Raw genomic sequence first — 17,211 nt, forward strand, 5'->3', positions numbered from 1 at the left:
ACCCGATACCCAGGTAATGTGCTGTAGTCAGGATGGCCGAGCGGTCTAAGGCGCTGCGTTCAGGTCGCAGTCTCCCATGGAGGCGTGGGTTCAAATCCCACTTCTGACAGTTGTTTAGTGCCTCTCAGGAGTCATGCTGCTTAGCAGTAATAATAAGATGATGAAATAACAATTTATAATAAACACTCTCAAATGTAAACCTTCTGGAGCTGAGCAAAGATCAAGGAAAATAAGAAAACAGCTGTACTTAATAACAAATGAATGAGGGGAACATTTCACTTTATTGCATTATAATGAGTTACTGAGTTACTTCATTGTCTTTCAGTTGTAAAATTATCACTTTCTGTAGACTATGCCTGGTGGCCCATTCACTGCTGACAGGCCTGTTGTCGTGGCCGAGTGGTTAAGGCGATGGACTAGAAATCCATTAGGATCTTCCTGCGCAGGTTCGAATCCTGCCGACAACGAAATTGAATTTTCTTGACCCCTCCGGAGGTTGAAGTTTCGTCGTGTTTCTTATACCAATCATATCCTCTCAGATCTCCACAAGTACATAGGGATTAGTTGTCCATTTGGGACAGGATCCCACCTCACACCTTTACACACCTGGTTATCCATCCTTCTAGCTCTATAGGCCACAGTAGCATAGGTTACAGGTTTGTAGTCAAGCCACAGATTTCAGGTGAGATCCCATGATACACTCAACAATACAACAACACGATTCTCATGAATAACCATTAAGCCATTTGCTAAGATTTCCCCCATTTTCACATGTGGAAACCTGTTGTCACTCTTACCCTGACGGATAGCTCCAGACACTTTTTTGGTCCTATCTGAGGCATTTTTAAATTCATGTCCAAATGGCCATATTCTGAAGACACTCTTAAAGTCTGCAGGGTAATCGAACTGGCCACATCTAAAGTCAAGCCACAGGTCACAGTTGAGCTGCCTTGTTAAACCCTCAAAATAAATAATAACACGATTGCGTTGAAAATACCCATTAAGCCATTTGTTAAGATTTCAGCCATGTGGACCTGTTGTCACTCTTACCCTGATGATTGTTGATATTTACAGACACTTTTTCGGTCTTGTCTGAGAAATTTTATCATTTATATCAGAATGGCCATATTCTGAGGCCAGTTTAGCGTTCATTCAATGACGATTTACACGATTGCGTTGAAAATACCCATTAAGCCATTTGTTAAGATTTCAGCCATGTGGACCTGTTGTCACTCTTACCCTGATGATTGCTGATACTTACAGACACTTTTTCGGTCTTATCTGAGGAATTTTATCATTTATATCAGAATGGCCATATTCTGAGGCCAGTTTAGCGTTCATTCAATGACGATTTACTACTCTTTTCCGTTGAAGGCCATATTGAGGTTAAATCAATGACTGGAGTTTTTCATTGATAAAAACAAATGACTATTGAAAGTGCAAGTCGGTATCGTGCATAAATTTACTGGTCTCTGTGGTGATTTTAGAAGGCTGTGCCTATTTCTACTTTTACCCCATACTCTTTAACCCGATACCCAGGTAATGTGCTGTAGTCAGGATGGCCGAGCGGTCTAAGGCGCTGCGTTCAGGTCTCAGTCTCCCATGGAGGCGTGGGTTCAAATCCCACTTCTGACAGTTGTTTAGTGCCTCTCAGGAGTCATGCTGCTTAGCAGTAATAATAAGATGATGAAATAACAATTTATAATAAACACTCTCAAATGTAAACCTTCTGGAGCTGAGCAAAGATCAAGGAAAATAAGAAAACAGCTGTACTTAATAACAAATGAATGAGGGGAACATTTCACTTTATTGCATTATAATGAGTTACTGAGTTACTTCATTGTCTTTCAGTTGTAAAATTATCACTTTCTGTAGACTATGCCTGGTGGCCCATTCACTGCTGACAGGCCTGTTGTCGTGGCCGAGTGGTTAAGGCGATGGACTAGAAATCCATTAGGATCTTCCTGCGCAGGTTCGAATCCTGCCGACAACGAAATTGAATTTTCTTGACCCCTCCGGAGGTTGAAGTTTCGTCGTGTTTCTTATACCAATCATATCCTCTCAGATCTCCACAAGTACATAGGGATTAGTTGTCCATTTGGGACAGGATCCCACCTCACACCTTTACACACCTGGTTATCCATCCTTCTAGCTCTATAGGCCACAGTAGCATAGGTTACAGGTTTGTAGTCAAGCCACAGATTTCAGGTGAGATCCCATGATACACTCAACAATACAACAACACGATTCTCATGAATAACCATTAAGCCATTTGCTAAGATTTCCCCCATTTTCACATGTGGAAACCTGTTGTCACTCTTACCCTGACGGATAGCTCCAGACACTTTTTTGGTCCTATCTGAGGCATTTTTAAATTCATGTCCAAATGGCCATATTCTGAAGACACTCTTAAAGTCTGCAGGGTAATCGAACTGGCCACATCTAAAGTCAAGCCACAGGTCACAGTTGAGCTGCCTTGTTAAACCCTCAAAATAAATAATAACACGATTGCGTTGAAAATACCCATTAAGCCATTTGTTAAGATTTCAGCCATGTGGACCTGTTGTCACTCTTACCCTGATGATTGTTGATATTTACAGACACTTTTTCGGTCTTATCTGAGAAATTTTATCATTTATATCAGAATGGCCATATTCTGAGGCCAGTTTAGCGTTCATTCAATGACGATTTACACGATTGCGTTGAAAATACCCATTAAGCCATTTGTTAAGATTTCAGCCATGTGGACCTGTTGTCACTCTTACCCTGATGATTGCTGATACTTACAGACACTTTTTCGGTCTTATCTGAGGAATTTTATCATTTATATCAGAATGGCCATATTCTGAGGCCAGTTTAGCGTTCATTCAATGACGATTTACTACTCTTTTCCGTTGAAGGCCATATTGAGGTTAAATCAATGACTGGAGTTTTTCATTGATAAAAACAAATGACTATTGAAAGTGCAAGTCGGTATCGTGCATAAATTTACTGGTCTCTGTGGTGATTTTAGAAGGCTGTGCCTATTTCTACTTTTACCCCATACTCTTTAACCCGATACCCAGGTAATGTGCTGTAGTCAGGATGGCCGAGCGGTCTAAGGCGCTGCGTTCAGGTCGCAGTCTCCCATGGAGGCGTGGGTTCAAATCCCACTTCTGACAGTTGTTTAGTGCCTCTCAGGAGTCATGCTGCTTAGCAGTAATAATAAGATGATGAAATAACAATTTATAATAAACACTCTCAAATGTAAACCTTCTGGAGCTGAGCAAAGATCAAGGAAAATAAGAAAACAGCTGTACTTAATAACAAATGAATGAGGGGAACATTTCACTTTATTGCATTATAATGAGTTACTGAGTTACTTCATTGTCTTTCAGTTGTAAAATTATCACTTTCTGTAGACTATGCCTGGTGGCCCATTCACTGCTGACAGGCCTGTTGTCGTGGCCGAGTGGTTAAGGCGATGGACTAGAAATCCATTAGGATCTTCCTGCGCAGGTTCGAATCCTGCCGACAACGAAATTGAATTTTCTTGACCCCTCCGGAGGTTGAAGTTTCGTCGTGTTTCTTATACCAATCATATCCTCTCAGATCTCCACAAGTACATAGGGATTAGTTGTCCATTTGGGACAGGATCCCACCTCACACCTTTACACACCTGGTTATCCATCCTTCTAGCTCTATAGGCCACAGTAGCATAGGTTACAGGTTTGTAGTCAAGCCACAGATTTCAGGTGAGATCCCATGATACACTCAACAATACAACAACACGATTCTCATGAATAACCATTAAGCCATTTGCTAAGATTTCCCCCATTTTCACATGTGGAAACCTGTTGTCACTCTTACCCTGACGGATAGCTCCAGACACTTTTTTGGTCCTATCTGAGGCATTTTTAAATTCATGTCCAAATGGCCATATTCTGAAGACACTCTTAAAGTCTGCAGGGTAATCGAACTGGCCACATCTAAAGTCAAGCCACAGGTCACAGTTGAGCTGCCTTGTTAAACCCTCAAAATAAATAATAACACGATTGCGTTGAAAATACCCATTAAGCCATTTGTTAAGATTTCAGCCATGTGGACCTGTTGTCACTCTTACCCTGATGATTGTTGATATTTACAGACACTTTTTCGGTCTTGTCTGAGAAATTTTATCATTTATATCAGAATGGCCATATTCTGAGGCCAGTTTAGCGTTCATTCAATGACGATTTACACGATTGCGTTGAAAATACCCATTAAGCCATTTGTTAAGATTTCAGCCATGTGGACCTGTTGTCACTCTTACCCTGATGATTGCTGATACTTACAGACACTTTTTCGGTCTTATCTGAGGAATTTTATCATTTATATCAGAATGGCCATATTCTGAGGCCAGTTTAGCGTTCATTCAATGACGATTTACTACTCTTTTCCGTTGAAGGCCATATTGAGGTTAAATCAATGACTGGAGTTTTTCATTGATAAAAACAAATGACTATTGAAAGTGCAAGTCGGTATCGTGCATAAATTTACTGGTCTCTGTGGTGATTTTAGAAGGCTGTGCCTATTTCTACTTTTACCCCATACTCTTTAACCCGATACCCAGGTAATGTGCTGTAGTCAGGATGGCCGAGCGGTCTAAGGCGCTGCGTTCAGGTCTCAGTCTCCCATGGAGGCGTGGGTTCAAATCCCACTTCTGACAGTTGTTTAGTGCCTCTCAGGAGTCATGCTGCTTAGCAGTAATAATAAGATGATGAAATAACAATTTATAATAAACACTCTCAAATGTAAACCTTCTGGAGCTGAGCAAAGATCAAGGAAAATAAGAAAACAGCTGTACTTAATAACAAATGAATGAGGGGAACATTTCACTTTATTGCATTATAATGAGTTACTGAGTTACTTCATTGTCTTTCAGTTGTAAAATTATCACTTTCTGTAGACTATGCCTGGTGGCCCATTCACTGCTGACAGGCCTGTTGTCGTGGCCGAGTGGTTAAGGCGATGGACTAGAAATCCATTAGGATCTTCCTGCGCAGGTTCGAATCCTGCCGACAACGAAATTGAATTTTCTTGACCCCTCCGGAGGTTGAAGTTTCGTCGTGTTTCTTATACCAATCATATCCTCTCAGATCTCCACAAGTACATAGGGATTAGTTGTCCATTTGGGACAGGATCCCACCTCACACCTTTACACACCTGGTTATCCATCCTTCTAGCTCTATAGGCCACAGTAGCATAGGTTACAGGTTTGTAGTCAAGCCACAGATTTCAGGTGAGATCCCATGATACACTCAACAATACAACAACACGATTCTCATGAATAACCATTAAGCCATTTGCTAAGATTTCCCCCATTTTCACATGTGGAAACCTGTTGTCACTCTTACCCTGACGGATAGCTCCAGACACTTTTTTGGTCCTATCTGAGGCATTTTTAAATTCATGTCCAAATGGCCATATTCTGAAGACACTCTTAAAGTCTGCAGGGTAATCGAACTGGCCACATCTAAAGTCAAGCCACAGGTCACAGTTGAGCTGCCTTGTTAAACCCTCAAAATAAATAATAACACGATTGCGTTGAAAATACCCATTAAGCCATTTGTTAAGATTTCAGCCATGTGGACCTGTTGTCACTCTTACCCTGATGATTGTTGATATTTACAGACACTTTTTCGGTCTTATCTGAGAAATTTTATCATTTATATCAGAATGGCCATATTCTGAGGCCAGTTTAGCGTTCATTCAATGACGATTTACACGATTGCGTTGAAAATACCCATTAAGCCATTTGTTAAGATTTCAGCCATGTGGACCTGTTGTCACTCTTACCCTGATGATTGCTGATACTTACAGACACTTTTTCGGTCTTATCTGAGGAATTTTATCATTTATATCAGAATGGCCATATTCTGAGGCCAGTTTAGCGTTCATTCAATGACGATTTACTACTCTTTTCCGTTGAAGGCCATATTGAGGTTAAATCAATGACTGGAGTTTTTCATTGATAAAAACAAATGACTATTGAAAGTGCAAGTCGGTATCGTGCATAAATTTACTGGTCTCTGTGGTGATTTTAGAAGGCTGTGCCTATTTCTACTTTTACCCCATACTCTTTAACCCGATACCCAGGTAATGTGCTGTAGTCAGGATGGCCGAGCGGTCTAAGGCGCTGCGTTCAGGTCTCAGTCTCCCATGGAGGCGTGGGTTCAAATCCCACTTCTGACAGTTGTTTAGTGCCTCTCAGGAGTCATGCTGCTTAGCAGTAATAATAAGATGATGAAATAACAATTTATAATAAACACTCTCAAATGTAAACCTTCTGGAGCTGAGCAAAGATCAAGGAAAATAAGAAAACAGCTGTACTTAATAACAAATGAATGAGGGGAACATTTCACTTTATTGCATTATAATGAGTTACTGAGTTACTTCATTGTCTTTCAGTTGTAAAATTATCACTTTCTGTAGACTATGCCTGGTGGCCCATTCACTGCTGACAGGCCTGTTGTCGTGGCCGAGTGGTTAAGGCGATGGACTAGAAATCCATTAGGATCTTCCTGCGCAGGTTCGAATCCTGCCGACAACGAAATTGAATTTTCTTGACCCCTCCGGAGGTTGAAGTTTCGTCGTGTTTCTTATACCAATCATATCCTCTCAGATCTCCACAAGTACATAGGGATTAGTTGTCCATTTGGGACAGGATCCCACCTCACACCTTTACACACCTGGTTATCCATCCTTCTAGCTCTATAGGCCACAGTAGCATAGGTTACAGGTTTGTAGTCAAGCCACAGATTTCAGGTGAGATCCCATGATACACTCAACAATACAACAACACGATTCTCATGAATAACCATTAAGCCATTTGCTAAGATTTCCCCCATTTTCACATGTGGAAACCTGTTGTCACTCTTACCCTGACGGATAGCTCCAGACACTTTTTTGGTCCTATCTGAGGCATTTTTAAATTCATGTCCAAATGGCCATATTCTGAAGACACTCTTAAAGTCTGCAGGGTAATCGAACTGGCCACATCTAAAGTCAAGCCACAGGTCACAGTTGAGCTGCCTTGTTAAACCCTCAAAATAAATAATAACACGATTGCGTTGAAAATACCCATTAAGCCATTTGTTAAGATTTCAGCCATGTGGACCTGTTGTCACTCTTACCCTGATGATTGTTGATATTTACAGACACTTTTTCGGTCTTATCTGAGAAATTTTATCATTTATATCAGAATGGCCATATTCTGAGGCCAGTTTAGCGTTCATTCAATGACGATTTACACGATTGCGTTGAAAATACCCATTAAGCCATTTGTTAAGATTTCAGCCATGTGGACCTGTTGTCACTCTTACCCTGATGATTGCTGATACTTACAGACACTTTTTCGGTCTTATCTGAGGAATTTTATCATTTATATCAGAATGGCCATATTCTGAGGCCAGTTTAGCGTTCATTCAATGACGATTTACTACTCTTTTCCGTTGAAGGCCATATTGAGGTTAAATCAATGACTGGAGTTTTTCATTGATAAAAACAAATGACTATTGAAAGTGCAAGTCGGTATCGTGCATAAATTTACTGGTCTCTGTGGTGATTTTAGAAGGCTGTGCCTATTTCTACTTTTACCCCATACTCTTTAACCCGATACCCAGGTAATGTGCTGTAGTCAGGATGGCCGAGCGGTCTAAGGCGCTGCGTTCAGGTCGCAGTCTCCCATGGAGGCGTGGGTTCAAATCCCACTTCTGACAGTTGTTTAGTGCCTCTCAGGAGTCATGCTGCTTAGCAGTAATAATAAGATGATGAAATAACAATTTATAATAAACACTCTCAAATGTAAACCTTCTGGAGCTGAGCAAAGATCAAGGAAAATAAGAAAACAGCTGTACTTAATAACAAATGAATGAGGGGAACATTTCACTTTATTGCATTATAATGAGTTACTGAGTTACTTCATTGTCTTTCAGTTGTAAAATTATCACTTTCTGTAGACTATGCCTGGTGGCCCATTCACTGCTGACAGGCCTGTTGTCGTGGCCGAGTGGTTAAGGCGATGGACTAGAAATCCATTAGGATCTTCCTGCGCAGGTTCGAATCCTGCCGACAACGAAATTGAATTTTCTTGACCCCTCCGGAGGTTGAAGTTTCGTCGTGTTTCTTATACCAATCATATCCTCTCAGATCTCCACAAGTACATAGGGATTAGTTGTCCATTTGGGACAGGATCCCACCTCACACCTTTACACACCTGGTTATCCATCCTTCTAGCTCTATAGGCCACAGTAGCATAGGTTACAGGTTTGTAGTCAAGCCACAGATTTCAGGTGAGATCCCATGATACACTCAACAATACAACAACACGATTCTCATGAATAACCATTAAGCCATTTGCTAAGATTTCCCCCATTTTCACATGTGGAAACCTGTTGTCACTCTTACCCTGACGGATAGCTCCAGACACTTTTTGGTCCTATCTGAGGCATTTTTAAATTCATGTCCAAATGGCCATATTCTGAAGACACTCTTAAAGTCTGCAGGGTAATCGAACTGGCCACATCTAAAGTCAAGCCACAGGTCACAGTTGAGCTGCCTTGTTAAACCCTCAAAATAAATAATAACACGATTGCGTTGAAAATACCCATTAAGCCATTTGTTAAGATTTCAGCCATGTGGACCTGTTGTCACTCTTACCCTGATGATTGTTGATATTTACAGACACTTTTTCGGTCTTATCTGAGAAATTTTATCATTTATATCAGAATGGCCATATTCTGAGGCCAGTTTAGCGTTCATTCAATGACGATTTACACGATTGCGTTGAAAATACCCATTAAGCCATTTGTTAAGATTTCAGCCATGTGGACCTGTTGTCACTCTTACCCTGATGATTGCTGATACTTACAGACACTTTTTCGGTCTTATCTGAGGAATTTTATCATTTATATCAGAATGGCCATATTCTGAGGCCAGTTTAGCGTTCATTCAATGACGATTTACTACTCTTTTCCGTTGAAGGCCATATTGAGGTTAAATCAATGACTGGAGTTTTTCATTGATAAAAACAAATGACTATTGAAAGTGCAAGTCGGTATCGTGCATAAATTTACTGGTCTCTGTGGTGATTTTAGAAGGCTGTGCCTATTTCTACTTTTACCCCATACTCTTTAACCCGATACCCAGGTAATGTGCTGTAGTCAGGATGGCCGAGCGGTCTAAGGCGCTGCGTTCAGGTCGCAGTCTCCCATGGAGGCGTGGGTTCAAATCCCACTTCTGACAGTTGTTTAGTGCCTCTCAGGAGTCATGCTGCTTAGCAGTAATAATAAGATGATGAAATAACAATTTATAATAAACACTCTCAAATGTAAACCTTCTGGAGCTGAGCAAAGATCAAGGAAAATAAGAAAACAGCTGTACTTAATAACAAATGAATGAGGGGAACATTTCACTTTATTGCATTATAATGAGTTACTGAGTTACTTCATTGTCTTTCAGTTGTAAAATTATCACTTTCTGTAGACTATGCCTGGTGGCCCATTCACTGCTGACAGGCCTGTTGTCGTGGCCGAGTGGTTAAGGCGATGGACTAGAAATCCATTAGGATCTTCCTGCGCAGGTTCGAATCCTGCCGACAACGAAATTGAATTTTCTTGACCCCTCCGGAGGTTGAAGTTTCGTCGTGTTTCTTATACCAATCATATCCTCTCAGATCTCCACAAGTACATAGGGATTAGTTGTCCATTTGGGACAGGATCCCACCTCACACCTTTACACACCTGGTTATCCATCCTTCTAGCTCTATAGGCCACAGTAGCATAGGTTACAGGTTTGTAGTCAAGCCACAGATTTCAGGTGAGATCCCATGATACACTCAACAATACAACAACACGATTCTCATGAATAACCATTAAGCCATTTGCTAAGATTTCCCCCATTTTCACATGTGGAAACCTGTTGTCACTCTTACCCTGACGGATAGCTCCAGACACTTTTTTGGGTCCTATCTGAGGCATTTTTAAATTCATGTCCAAATGGCCATATTCTGAAGACACTCTTAAAGTCTGCAGGGTAATCGAACTGGCCACATCTAAAGTCAAGCCACAGGTCACAGTTGAGCTGCCTTGTTAAACCCTCAAAATAAATAATAACACGATTGCGTTGAAAATACCCATTAAGCCATTTGTTAAGATTTCAGCCATGTGGACCTGTTGTCACTCTTACCCTGATGATTGTTGATATTTACAGACACTTTTTCGGTCTTATCTGAGAAATTTTATCATTTATATCAGAATGGCCATATTCTGAGGCCAGTTTAGCGTTCATTCAATGACGATTTACACGATTGCGTTGAAAATACCCATTAAGCCATTTGTTAAGATTTCAGCCATGTGGACCTGTTGTCACTCTTACCCTGATGATTGCTGATACTTACAGACACTTTTTCGGTCTTATCTGAGAAATTTTATCATTTATATCAGAATGGCCATATTCTGAGGCCAGTTTAGCGTTCATTCAATGACGATTTACTACTCTTTTCCGTTGAAGGCCATATTGAGGTTAAATCAATGACTGGAGTTTTTCATTGATAAAAACAAATGACTATTGAAAGTGCAAGTCGGTATCGTGCATAAATTTACTGGTCTCTGTGGTGATTTTAGAAGGCTGTGCCTATTTCTACTTTTACCCCATACTCTTTAACCCGATACCCAGGTAATGTGCTGTAGTCAGGATGGCCGAGCGGTCTAAGGCGCTGCGTTCAGGTCTCAGTCTCCCATGGAGGCGTGGGTTCAAATCCCACTTCTGACAGTTGTTTAGTGCCTCTCAGGAGTCATGCTGCTTAGCAGTAATAATAAGATGATGAAATAACAATTTATAATAAACACTCTCAAATGTAAACCTTCTGGAGCTGAGCAAAGATCAAGGAAAATAAGAAAACAGCTGTACTTAATAACAAATGAATGAGGGGAACATTTCACTTTATTGCATTATAATGAGTTACTGAGTTACTTCATTGTCTTTCAGTTGTAAAATTATCACTTTCTGTAGACTATGCCTGGTGGCCCATTCACTGCTGACAGGCCTGTTGTCGTGGCCGAGTGGTTAAGGCGATGGACTAGAAATCCATTAGGATCTTCCTGCGCAGGTTCGAATCCTGCCGACAACGAAATTGAATTTTCTTGACCCCTCCGGAGGTTGAAGTTTCGTCGTGTTTCTTATACCAATCATATCCTCTCAGATCTCCACAAGTACATAGGGATTAGTTGTCCATTTGGGACAGGATCCCACCTCACACCTTTACACACCTGGTTATCCATCCTTCTAGCTCTATAGGCCACAGTAGCATAGGTTACAGGTTTGTAGTCAAGCCACAGATTTCAGGTGAGATCCCATGATACACTCAACAATACAACAACACGATTCTCATGAATAACCATTAAGCCATTTGCTAAGATTTCCCCCATTTTCACATGTGGAAACCTGTTGTCACTCTTACCCTGACGGATAGCTCCAGACACTTTTTTGGTCCTATCTGAGGCATTTTTAAATTCATGTCCAAATGGCCATATTCTGAAGACACTCTTAAAGTCTGCAGGGTAATCGAACTGGCCACATCTAAAGTCAAGCCACAGGTCAAGTTGAGCTGCCTTGTTAAACCCTCAAAATAAATAATAACACGCCCCATTAAGCCATTTGTTAAGATTTCAGCCATGTGGACCTGTTGTCCTCTTACCCTGATGATTGCTGATATTTACAGAACCGGTCTTATCTGAAAATTTTATCATTTATATCAGAATGGCCATATTCTGAGGCCAGTTTAGCGTTCATTCAATGACGATTTACTACCTTTTCCGATTGAACCCATATTGAGGTTAAATCAATGACTGGAGTTTTTCATTGATAAAAACAAATGACATTGAAAGTGCAAGTCGGTATCGGCATAAATTTACTGGTCTCTGTGGTGATTTTAGAAGGCTGTGCCTATTTCTACTTTTACCCCATACTCTTTAACCCGATACCCAGGTAATGTGCTGTAGTCAGGATGGCCGAGCGGTCTAAGGCGCTGCGTTCAGGTGCAGTCTCCCATGGAGGCGTGGGTTCAAATCCCACTTCTGAGTTGTTTAGTGCCTCTCAGGAGTCATGCTGCTTAGCAGTAATAATAAGATGATGAAATAACAATTTATAATAAACACTCTCAAATGTAAACCTTCTGGAGCTGAGCAAAGATCAAGGAAAATAAGAAAACAGCTGTACTTAATAACAAATGAATGAGGGGAACATTTCACTTTATTGCATTATAATGAGTTACTGAGTTACTTCATTGTCTTTCAGTTGTAAAATTATCACTTTCTGTAGACTATGCCTGGTGGCCCATTCACTGCTGACAGGCCTGTTGTCGTGGCCGAGTGGTTAAGGCGATGGACTAGAAATCCATTAGGATCTTCCTGCGCAGGTTCGAATCCTGCCGACAACGAAATGAATTTTCTTGACCCCTCCGGAGGTTGAAGTTTCGTCGTGTTTCTTATACCAATCATATCCTCTCAGATCTCCACAAGTACATAGGGATTAGTTGTCCATTTGGGACAGGATCCCACCTCACACCTTTACACACCTGGTTATCCATCCTTCTAGCTCTATAGGCCACAGTAGCATAGGTTACAGGTTTGTAGTCAAGCCACAGATTTCAGGTGAGATCCCATGATACACTCAACAATACAACAACACGATTCTCATGAATAACCATTAAGCCATTTGCTAAGATTTCCCCATTTTCACATGTGGAAACCTGTTGTCACTCTTACCCTGACGGATAGCTCCAGACACTTTTTTGGTCCTATCTGAGGCATTTTTAAATTCATGTCCAAATGGCCATATTCTGAAGACACTCTTAAAGTCTGCAGGGTAATCGAACTGGCCACATCTAAAGTCAAGCCACAGGTCACAGTTGAGCTGCCTTGTTAAACCCTCAAAATAAATAATAACACGATTGCGTTGAAAATACCCATTAAGCCATTTGTTAAGATTTCAGCCATGTGGACCTGTTGTCACTCTTACCCTGATGATTGTTGATATTTACAGACACTTTTTCGGTCTTATCTGAGAAATTTTATCATTTATATCAGAATGGCCATATTCTGAGGCCAGTTTAGCGTTCATTCAATGACGATTTACACGATTGCGTTGAAAATACCCATTAAGCCATTTGTTAAGATTTCAGCCATGTGGACCTGTTGTCACTCTTACCCTGATGATTGCTGATACTTACAGACACTTTTTCGGTCTTATCTGAGGAATTTTATCATTTATATCAGAATGGCCATATTCTGAGGCCAGTTTAGCGTTCATTCAATGACGATTTACTACTCTTTTCCGTTGAAGGCCATATTGAGGTTAAATCAATGACTGGAGTTTTTCATTGATAAAAACAAATGACTATTGAAAGTGCAAGTCGGTATCGTGCATAAATTTACTGGTCTCTGTGGTGATTTTAGAAGGCTGTGCCTATTTCTACTTTTACCCCATACTCTTTAACCCGATACCCAGGTAATGTGCTGTAGTCAGGATGGCCGAGCGGTCTAAGGCGCTGCGTTCAGGTCTCAGTCTCCCATGGAGGGCGTGGGTTCAAATCCCACTTCTGACAGTTGTTTAGTGCCTCTCAGGAGTCATGCTGCTTAGCAGTAATAATAAGATGATGAAATAACAATTTATAATAAACACTCTCAAATGTAAACCTTCTGGAGCTGAGCAAAGATCAAGGAAAATAAGAAAACAGCTGTACTTAATAACAAATGAATGAGGGGAACATTTCACTTTATTGCATTATAATGAGTTACTGAGTTACTTCATTGTCTTTCAGTTGTAAAATTATCACTTTCTGTAGACTATGCCTGGTGGCCCATTCACTGCTGACAGGCCTGTTGTCGTGGCCGAGTGGTTAAGGCGATGGACTAGAAATCCATTAGGATCTTCCTGCGCAGGTTCGAATCCTGCCGACAACGAAATTGAATTTTCTTGACCCCTCCGGAGGTTGAAGTTTCGTCGTGTTTCTTATACCAATCATATCCTCTCAGATCTCCACAAGTACATAGGGATTAGTTGTCCATTTGGGACAGGATCCCACCTCACACCTTTACACACCTGGTTATCCATCCTTCTAGCTCTATAGGCCACAGTAGCATAGGTTACAGGTTTGTAGTCAAGCCACAGATTTCAGGTGAGATCCCATGATACACTCAACAATACAACAACACGATTCTCATGAATAACCATTAAGCCATTTGCTAAGATTTCCCCCATTTTCACATGTGGAAACCTGTTGTCACTCTTACCCTGACGGATAGCTCCAGACACTTTTTTGGTCCTATCTGAGGCATTTTTAAATTCATGTCCAAATGGCCATATTCTGAAGACACTCTTAAAGTCTGCAGGGTAATCGAACTGGCCACATCTAAAGTCAAGCCACAGGTCACAGTTGAGCTGCCTTGTTAAACCCTCAAAATAAATAATAACACGATTGCGTTGAAAATACCCATTAAGCCATTTGTTAAGATTTCAGCCATGTGGACCTGTTGTCACTCTTACCCTGATGATTGTTGATATTTACAGACACTTTTTCGGTCTTGTCTGAGAAATTTTATCATTTATATCAGAATGGCCATATTCTGAGGCCAGTTTAGCGTTCATTCAATGACGATTTACACGATTGCGTTGAAAATACCCATTAAGCCATTTGTTAAGATTTCAGCCATGTGGACCTGTTGTCACTCTTACCCTGATGATTGCTGATACTTACAGACACTTTTTCGGTCTTATCTGAGGAATTTTATCATTTATATCAGAATGGCCATATTCTGAGGCCAGTTTAGCGTTCATTCAATGACGATTTACTACTCTTTTCCGTTGAAGGCCATATTGAGGTTAAATCAATGACTGGAGTTTTTCATTGATAAAAACAAATGACTATTGAAAGTGCAAGTCGGTATCGTGCATAAATTTACTGGTCTCTGTGGTGATTTTAGAAGGCTGTGCCTATTTCTACTTTTACCCCATACTCTTTAACCCGATACCCAGGTAATGTGCTGTAGTCAGGATGGCCGAGCGGTCTAAGGCGCTGCGTTCAGGTCTCAGTCTCCCATGGAGGCGTGGGTTCAAATCCCACTTCTGACAGTTGTTTAGTGCCTCTCAGGAGTCATGCTGCTTAGCAGTAATAATAAGATGATGAAATAACAATTTATAATAAACACTCTCAAATGTAAACCTTCTGGAGCTGAGCAAAGATCAAGGAAAATAAGAAAACAGCTGTACTTAATAACAAATGAATGAGGGGAACATTTCACTTTATTGCATTATAATGAGTTACTGAGTTACTTCATTGTCTTTCAGTTGTAAAATTATCACTTTCTGTAGACTATGCCTGGTGGCCCATTCACTGCTGACAGGCCTGTTGTCGTGGCCGAGTGGTTAAGGCGATGGACTAGAAATCCATTAGGATCTTCCTGCGCAGGTTCGAATCCTGCCGACAACGAAATTGAATTTTCTTGACCCCTCCGGAGGTTGAAGTTTCGTCGTGTTTCTTATACCAATCATATCCTCTCAGATCTCCACAAGTACATAGGGATTAGTTGTCCATTTGGGACAGGATCCCACCTCACACCTTTACACACCTGGTTATCCATCCTTCTAGCTCTATAGGCCACAGTAGCATAGGTTACAGGTTTGTAGTCAAGCCACAGATTTCAGGTGAGATCCCATGATACACTCAACAATACAACAACACGATTCTCATGAATAACCATTAAGCCATTTGCTAAGATTTCCCCCATTTTCACATGTGGAAACCTGTTGTCACTCTTACCCTGACGGATAGCTCCAGACACTTTTTTGGTCCTATCTGAGGCATTTTTAAATTCATGTCCAAATGGCCATATTCTGAAGACACTCTTAAAGTCTGCAGGGTAATCGAACTGGCCACATCTAAAGTCAAGCCACAGGTCACAGTTGAGCTGCCTTGTTAAACCCTCAAAATAAATAATAACACGATTGCGTTGAAAATACCCATTAAGCCATTTGTTAAGATTTCAGCCATGTGGACCTGTTGTCACTCTTACCCTGATGATTGTTGATATTTACAGACACTTTTTCGGTCTTATCTGAGAAATTTTATCATTTATATCAGAATGGCCATATTCTGAGGCCAGTTTAGCGTTCATTCAATGACGATTTACACGATTGCGTTGAAAATACCCATTAAGCCATTTGTTAAGATTTCAGCCATGTGGACCTGTTGTCACTCTTACCCTGATGATTGCTGATACTTACAGACACTTTTTCGGTCTTATCTGAGGAATTTTATCATTTATATCAGAATGGCCATATTCTGAGGCCAGTTTAGCGTTCATTCAATGACGATTTACTACTCTTTTCCGTTGAAGGCCATATTGAGGTTAAATCAATGACTGGAGTTTTTCATTGATAAAAACAAATGACTATTGAAAGTGCAAGTCGGTATCGTGCATAAATTTACTGGTCTCTGTGGTGATTTTAGAAGGCTGTGCCTATTTCTACTTTTACCCCATACTCTTTAACCCGATACCCAGGTAATGTGCTGTAGTCAGGATGGCCGAGCGGTCTAAGGCGCTGCGTTCAGGTCTCAGTCTCCCATGGAGGCGTGGGTTCAAATCCCACTTCTGACAGTTGTTTAGTGCCTCTCAGGAGTCATGCTGCTTAGCAGTAATAATAAGATGATGAAATAACAATTTATAATAAACACTCTCAAATGTAAACCTTCTGGAGCTGAGCAAAGATCAAGGAAAATAAGAAAACAGCTGTACTTAATAACAAATGAATGAGGGGAACATTTCACTTTATTGCATTATAATGAGTTACTGAGTTACTTCATTGTCTTTCAGTTGTAAAATTATCACTTTCTGTAGACTATGCCTGGTGGCCCATTCACTGCTGACAGGCCTGTTGTCGTGGCCGAGTGGTTAAGGCGATGGACTAGAAATCCATTAGGATCTTCCTGCGCAGGTTCGAATCCTGCCGACAACGAAATTGAATTTTCTTGACCCCTCCGGAGGTTGAAGTTTCGTCGTGTTTCTTATACCAATCATATCCTCTCAGATCTCCACAAGTACATAGGGATTAGTTGTCCATTTGGGACAGGATCCCACCTCACACCTTTACACACCTGGTTATCCATCCTTCTAGCTCTATAGGCCACAGTAG

General features: G+C 40.8%; 12 non-coding genes across 12 annotated transcripts; all 12 read left to right on the plus strand.

The window, feature by feature from the left end:
• The first annotated feature begins 385 nt into the window (after window positions 1–385).
• On the plus strand, window positions 386–467 carry trnas-aga (transfer RNA serine (anticodon AGA)). Its single transcript has one exon. It is a non-coding gene; the product is annotated as a tRNA-Ser (tRNA).
• A 1,444-nt stretch (window positions 468–1,911) lies between these two features.
• Window positions 1,912–1,993, plus strand: trnas-aga (transfer RNA serine (anticodon AGA)). Its single transcript has one exon. It is a non-coding gene; the product is annotated as a tRNA-Ser (tRNA).
• Window positions 1,994–3,437: 1,444 nt separating this feature from the next.
• trnas-aga (transfer RNA serine (anticodon AGA)) lies at window positions 3,438–3,519 on the plus strand. The gene has a single exon. It is a non-coding gene; the product is annotated as a tRNA-Ser (tRNA).
• A 1,444-nt stretch (window positions 3,520–4,963) lies between these two features.
• On the plus strand, window positions 4,964–5,045 carry trnas-aga (transfer RNA serine (anticodon AGA)). Its single transcript has one exon. It is a non-coding gene; the product is annotated as a tRNA-Ser (tRNA).
• A 1,444-nt stretch (window positions 5,046–6,489) lies between these two features.
• Window positions 6,490–6,571, plus strand: trnas-aga (transfer RNA serine (anticodon AGA)). The gene has a single exon. It is a non-coding gene; the product is annotated as a tRNA-Ser (tRNA).
• A 1,444-nt stretch (window positions 6,572–8,015) lies between these two features.
• Window positions 8,016–8,097, plus strand: trnas-aga (transfer RNA serine (anticodon AGA)). Its single transcript has one exon. It is a non-coding gene; the product is annotated as a tRNA-Ser (tRNA).
• A 1,443-nt stretch (window positions 8,098–9,540) lies between these two features.
• On the plus strand, window positions 9,541–9,622 carry trnas-aga (transfer RNA serine (anticodon AGA)). Its single transcript has one exon. It is a non-coding gene; the product is annotated as a tRNA-Ser (tRNA).
• A 1,445-nt stretch (window positions 9,623–11,067) lies between these two features.
• trnas-aga (transfer RNA serine (anticodon AGA)) lies at window positions 11,068–11,149 on the plus strand. Its single transcript has one exon. It is a non-coding gene; the product is annotated as a tRNA-Ser (tRNA).
• A 1,226-nt stretch (window positions 11,150–12,375) lies between these two features.
• Window positions 12,376–12,457, plus strand: trnas-aga (transfer RNA serine (anticodon AGA)). The gene has a single exon. It is a non-coding gene; the product is annotated as a tRNA-Ser (tRNA).
• Window positions 12,458–13,900: 1,443 nt separating this feature from the next.
• Window positions 13,901–13,982, plus strand: trnas-aga (transfer RNA serine (anticodon AGA)). The gene has a single exon. It is a non-coding gene; the product is annotated as a tRNA-Ser (tRNA).
• Window positions 13,983–15,426: 1,444 nt separating this feature from the next.
• On the plus strand, window positions 15,427–15,508 carry trnas-aga (transfer RNA serine (anticodon AGA)). Its single transcript has one exon. It is a non-coding gene; the product is annotated as a tRNA-Ser (tRNA).
• A 1,444-nt stretch (window positions 15,509–16,952) lies between these two features.
• trnas-aga (transfer RNA serine (anticodon AGA)) lies at window positions 16,953–17,034 on the plus strand. The gene has a single exon. It is a non-coding gene; the product is annotated as a tRNA-Ser (tRNA).
• The last annotated feature ends 177 nt before the right edge of the window (window positions 17,035–17,211 follow it).

Source organism: Oncorhynchus nerka, unplaced genomic scaffold (genome assembly GCF_034236695.1).
Source record: "Oncorhynchus nerka isolate Pitt River unplaced genomic scaffold, Oner_Uvic_2.0 unplaced_scaffold_1163, whole genome shotgun sequence".
Classification (NCBI taxonomy): Eukaryota; Metazoa; Chordata; class Actinopteri; order Salmoniformes; family Salmonidae; genus Oncorhynchus; species Oncorhynchus nerka.